We start from the raw sequence: 5880 nt of genomic DNA, 5'->3' as shown, positions 1-5880 counted from the left end.
GTGGCTTAAAACAAAACAAATTTAGTCCCTTACGGTTCTGGAGAATGAAAGTCCAAAATCGAGGTGTCGGCAGAGCCGCGTTTCTTCTGACGGTTTCAGGAAAGAATCTGTTCCTTGTCTTTTCTGCCCTCTAGTGGCTCCCTGCATTCTTTGACTGGTGGCTCCTTCCTCTATGTAGCCATCCGGAAGCATAGCATCTTCTCTCTTTGACTCCCCTGTTTCGCCTGGTTCCACTGTCACATGGTCTTCTTCTTTTTTGGCTTTGACCCTCTTGTCTCCCTCTTATAAAGTCTCTTCTGACTATATGGGGCTCACCTGGAGAATCCAAGCTCATCCTCTCACTAATCAAGATCCTTAATCGCACCTGCAAAAATCTTTTTCATTCTGGCGATGAGGACAGGGCATCTTTGGCAGGTGGCCCGTGATTTTGTCCTTCCATCCGTACCGACAATTCATAGTCACTCTTGTCCCCATGCATATTCCAACTCACTTCCATTTTAGTAAGTTTATTCTAAAAACACAATAATAAACTAACATCGCACCCAAAACATCAACAGGATGTCTTGATATCGTTAATGAATCTTCCATTTTCCCTGATGGTTACTTCTTTTTTACAGTTGAATCAGAATCATGATCAACACAACCCACATGGTTGATGTTTTAACTTGGGAGCTTCTGAAATACCCCACCCTGATCTTCCTTCTATGAAAGACATATTGGGGCACCTGGGTGGCTCAGCTGGTTAAGCACCCACAACTCTTGACCTCAGCTCAAGTCATGATTTCAGGGTTATGATTTAGAGCCCCACGTCAGGCTCTATGCCCACAGCACGGAGCCCGCTTTGGGATTTTCTCTCTCTCTGCATCTCTCTGCGCCTCCCCTGCTGGTGCTCTCTCTCTTTCAAAATAAATAAATAAATTAAAAAAAAAAAAGATGTGTTGTCCCGGCTCTGCTGTCTGCTGGCAACATTCAGTTGTTAGTTCCCTCAGGCATTGCCTCAACTATAGAGAGCCACAAGACCCAAGGCCACACCTCTTCTGGGAGGCCCTTCTCCAACAACTTGTCAACAAAAAGAAAAAAAGGCCTGACCATCTCAAACCAACCCTGTCTCAGAGTCAGCTTCCTGGAAAACCCACGCTGTGACAGTTGTTACCAGGACACTTTCAATAGAGAAGCAGCTAAAATTGGGTTTTAGAACGGAATCACTTCTTACTATGATGGTAAGGTCACCATCACAGGTTGTTAGAACTTTCTCCAGTGGTGAATGATCTGATATATGCTGGAAGGAAATGCATTAGCTGGTACACTATATAAGGTGTCTGTATTAGCGGCCATTGCCAAGTACAAGAAAAAGATGATGAAAACCTGACAGAGTTAATTTCCAGTTGGAAACTACATGTGACATTCATGTGATAGCTTACACAGAGGCTGTCATCTCTGACAGTGGGAGGAGAGAGAAAGCCAAAGACTGGGCCCAGGACTTACTCTCAGAGTAGCCAAGCTCCACAGAGAGTTCAACTCCCTACAAGGCAGGTCTTCTATGCCAAGGTCAGGGCCCTGACCGAAAAGGAAGGAGAACCTGACACATGGACTGAGGACATCTAGTTTGATGACCTACAGGATCTTGAATCATCAGGTTTCTCTGAAACCTCTGAGTCTGAGAGCTCACCTCTCCCTATTAAAAACTAACACTTCTTGGGGAACCTGGGTGGCTCAATCAGTGGAACATCTGACTCTTGATTTCGCCTCAGGTCATGATCCCAGGGTCGTGGGATCGAGCCCTGCATCAGGCTCTGCGCAGAGCATGAAGCCTGATTAATATTCTCTCTCTCTCTCTCTCTCTCTCTGACCCTCTCCCCTGCTTATGTGTTCTCTCTTTAAAAAACAAACAAACAAAAAAACCAAAACGCTAGCAATTCTCCTCTGACTTGATGATGTAGACATTTTTTTTTTTTTCTGACCCAAGCAACACGTGCTTCTCCTCCAGACCTTAACGAGGGTTAAGTCACAGTATTACCTAGTCAAGAGTGTGCTGGGCCCAAGTAGGGATAACGGAGATTATATCACAAAGGAAACTGCAAGACTGCCTGACCTGTACGTGCCTGCGGGGGCCAGGGGAATGTGCATGCTATTGGCTTCTGAAGGTGCGAGATCAGCAGGCCAGAATAGAGGGTTGGATAAGGAAAATTTTATTGATTTGGGAGCACTTTCACAGGACATTGGATTTAATGCTTTGGCAAGAGCCCGGGGAAATGGTGCCGACTTTCTCCCAGGAAGTCCTCCAGAAGCATGGGGAAAGTAATGTCGCGCTCAACGAAGTTGGAATGCTAGAACGGCTGTGGTGGACAGTAGAAGTAAAAGGCTCAGAGAAGCGAGGGTGCTAAAGTGGATGTACTCTGTAAAGTGGAAAATTCTCCCGGTGATAGTGCCTCACAGAAAGGCCTGAGGACACATCATGTACTGAGGCAAGAAGGAATGTCCTGGTCAGAGGCTCACCTGTGTCACTCACTAAGAAGTTCAAGAGTGGCTTTCCTGTGTAGGCCAGGGCTGGCGGTAGGAGAGGTCATACAGAACTAGGCTTCCGGAGAGGAACAGGGGTGATAGGACCCCAAAACAGCAGACACGGGGTGGCAACCCTTAACCATCAGAAATCACATGGACGGGCGCCCGGGTGGCTCGGGTGGTTAAGCTTCCGACTTCAGCTCAGGTCACGATCTCACAGCTTGTGATTCAAGCCCCACATCGGGCTCTGTGCTGACAGTTCAGAGCCTGGAGCCTGCTTCGGATCCTGTGTCTCCCTCTCTCTGCTCCTCCCCCACTTGCACTCTGTCTCTGTCTCAAAAATAAATAAACATTAAAAAAAAAAAAAAGAGGGGGGTGGGAGGGAGGGGAGGGTGGGTGATGGGTATTGAGGAGGGCACCTTTTGGGATGAGCACTGGGTGTTGTATGGAAACAAATTTGACAATAAATTTCATATATTGAAAAAAAAAGAAATCATATGGACATAATTATCGTAATGTATGTTAAGGTCAGTTCAGGGGCGCTGGATCCTCAGTATTATTGAGACGGTTTAAAGACATGGTGTGCTTGATGGTTTATGTGTCCGCTTGGCTGAGCCATCAGTTGCCCAGCTATTTGGTCTAACATTTTTCTGGGTGTTTCTGTGAGGGTATTTTGCTGGATGAGATTGTTATTTAAATCAGTAGACTTTGAGTAAAGCAGATTGTACTCCACGACATGAGTGGGACTCATCCAATCAGCTGAAGGCCTGAATTGAACAAAAAGACCGGCCTCTCCCGAGCAAGAGAAGCCTCCAGCCGACTAACTGCAGATTCCGTCTGCAGCATTGACTCTTCTTGATTCTACAGCAGACGGCCTTCGGACTCGAGCCGGAATTTTGGCCCTCCTGGGTCTCTAACCTGTCAGCCCACCCTGCAGATTCTGGACTTACCAGACCCCAGAATCTTGTGAGCTAATTCCTTATAATGAATATCTTTACAATATGTTTCCCATCGGTCCTCTGGAATGATTCCTCTGGGGAGTCTTAACTAATACGGTGGCTCTGCTGCAAAACAGATGGGCAGCGAAAGTGGCAGACTCAATCTACACCCTCAAAAGAAAATCAAGGACGTACGATCCGGAGGCTCGGGGCAGTCACTCAAAAAAAAAAAAAAAAAAAAAAAAAAAAAAAAAAAAAAGTTATATTCCCTTGCCCAGTTTTCAGAACCAGAATCCATTGACTTTCGAAGAAACTAGGTCATCGGGAGGAAGAACCCCACAACATCTCAGCAAGCGTACATCGTAATGTTTACTCGCGCCCTTGCCCTTTCCCCAAAAGGCCTACGGCCATTTACTTCGGTAACGATGCGAAGGGGAATGCCCAAGTATTTCAAGGACCGTTTGACGCAGAGTGCCAGCTGACGTGGACATTCAGAGACCTGAAGTGTCATCGTGTCCCCACTGCTAGAAGGGGGACATACGGGGACCAGGTGGTAAATGACACACATGACTAGTTCCAGCTCACGGTGGGTCCACCCCACCTACAGATTCACCCGGGGGTCCTTTCCCTCCGTCCTCCAGTGTAGAACCAAAATAGCCACACCGGGTAGTTGGTAACTGGACCGGGGACTAAAAGCTAACGCGATGGAAAAGGCCGAAGAGTAGGCTCTGCCCCGGCCAGGAGGAGAAATATTATATCCTGAGGGAAATGGTGTAAATAAGGCTCTTCTTAAAGGTTTTAGAATTCGGGGGTGGTAATCCTCCATGCGATCCACCAGTATCACCACTCGTGTTGGAGAATGACAGCAGACTACCAGACTCAACCAACTATGGCACCTGATGTGACGTTTTGCCAATACATTCTTTCCTATCTTCGTCAGAAAAGAGGGTCAGAAACAGGTCACATTCACGTGGAATGGACAAGAGTGAAAAAATGTACAGTTTTCCTCTAGGGTGATGCTTACTCTCCTGTCCTTTGTCATACTACAGTCTAGAGACGTCTGGACTGTCTCAGCATCCCGCATGATATACCGATAAAAGACATCATTTGATGTAAGTTGCATGTACTTTAGGCGTGTGAAATAAACCCAATGAGGATTCAGGAACCTGCGGCAAGACGAGAATTTTGAAGGGCCAGGCGATCAGCTGTGTGCTGACATTCCGTCTAAATTGAAGAACAAATTATTGCATCTTGCCATGAAGAAAGAACAAATCCTTGGAGGCCTCCTTAGTTTCTGAAGACAGTTTGGTCCACACCAGATAATACTGCTCTGCCCCATACACCAGGCTTCCAGAAAAGGACAGGGCTCTATAGCAGATCCAAATTGTGGTCCAAGTGGCCCTGCCGCTTGGACACGAAATCAGAAGACCCTATATCGTTAGTGGTGGGAAAGACATTGTAGCGTCTACGGTGAGACCCAATGGAAGAATCACAAGCAGTCCCTAGGGTTCCCGATCAAAGTCATTCCATCTAAGCAGGGAATTATATGCCTTTAAAAAACCAATTCTGGCATGAAACCGGGCACTGGTAGAGGTGAAGTGTCTGACCATGAAGTACCAAGTGACTCCGTGGCCATGACTCCCCTTCACGAGTCGGTTTCCTTTAGAGCCGCCAAGCACAACAACACCCTCTTGTAAGATAAAAATGGCAGATCCGGGATCCACCACTGGGTGTGGTGTTGGGGATTCCCTAGACTGAGACCAACCAGCCACTCACTATGGGATGATTACATTGAACCTTTTCCATCTTGGAAGGGGCAGAGATTTGTCCTTACTGGCACAGATACATATTCCGGATATGGTTATGCCTCCAGTGTCTGAAACGCTTTTGGTTGCACTATCATCCTTGGACTCACGGGATGCCTTATCCGGGTGGTGGCCCCCCCATAGCATTGTGTACGATCAAGAAACTAATTTCACAGCAAAGGAAGTGCAGAAGCAGTCCCACACTTGCGGGATTATTGGTCTTCCCACATACTTTATCCCCAGAAGCAGCTGGCCTAACTGGAAGGTAAAATGGCTTCCTGAAGACTCTGCTTCAGAGCCAGATCTAGGAGACGAAACCCAAAAGGACACGGTTGTGTCTTACACACTGCAGTATATGCTTTGAATCAGAGACCCTTATACGCCGTAGTCTCCATTATAGTTTGAATACAGGGTCTGGGAATCATGGACTAGAAATAGGAGTTTTTCTTACTATCATGTGAGCTCATAGATTTAAAAATATTTAATGCCATTTTACGCCACTATTTTTCATTCTGATGCTCGTATTGTCCCAGCTTTGGCCTTTTCAGGTTTGTTTCTATGCTCTTTTGGTATGTCCATAGTATTCTTGGATCTCTTCCTTACCTTCTGGTGTGACAAGATGTCCAGGCTCATTT

Source organism: Panthera leo, chromosome D1, assembly GCF_018350215.1.
Source record: "Panthera leo isolate Ple1 chromosome D1, P.leo_Ple1_pat1.1, whole genome shotgun sequence".
Lineage (NCBI taxonomy): Eukaryota > Metazoa > Chordata > Mammalia > Carnivora > Felidae > Panthera > Panthera leo.
This window is presented reverse-complemented; position numbering follows the sequence as displayed.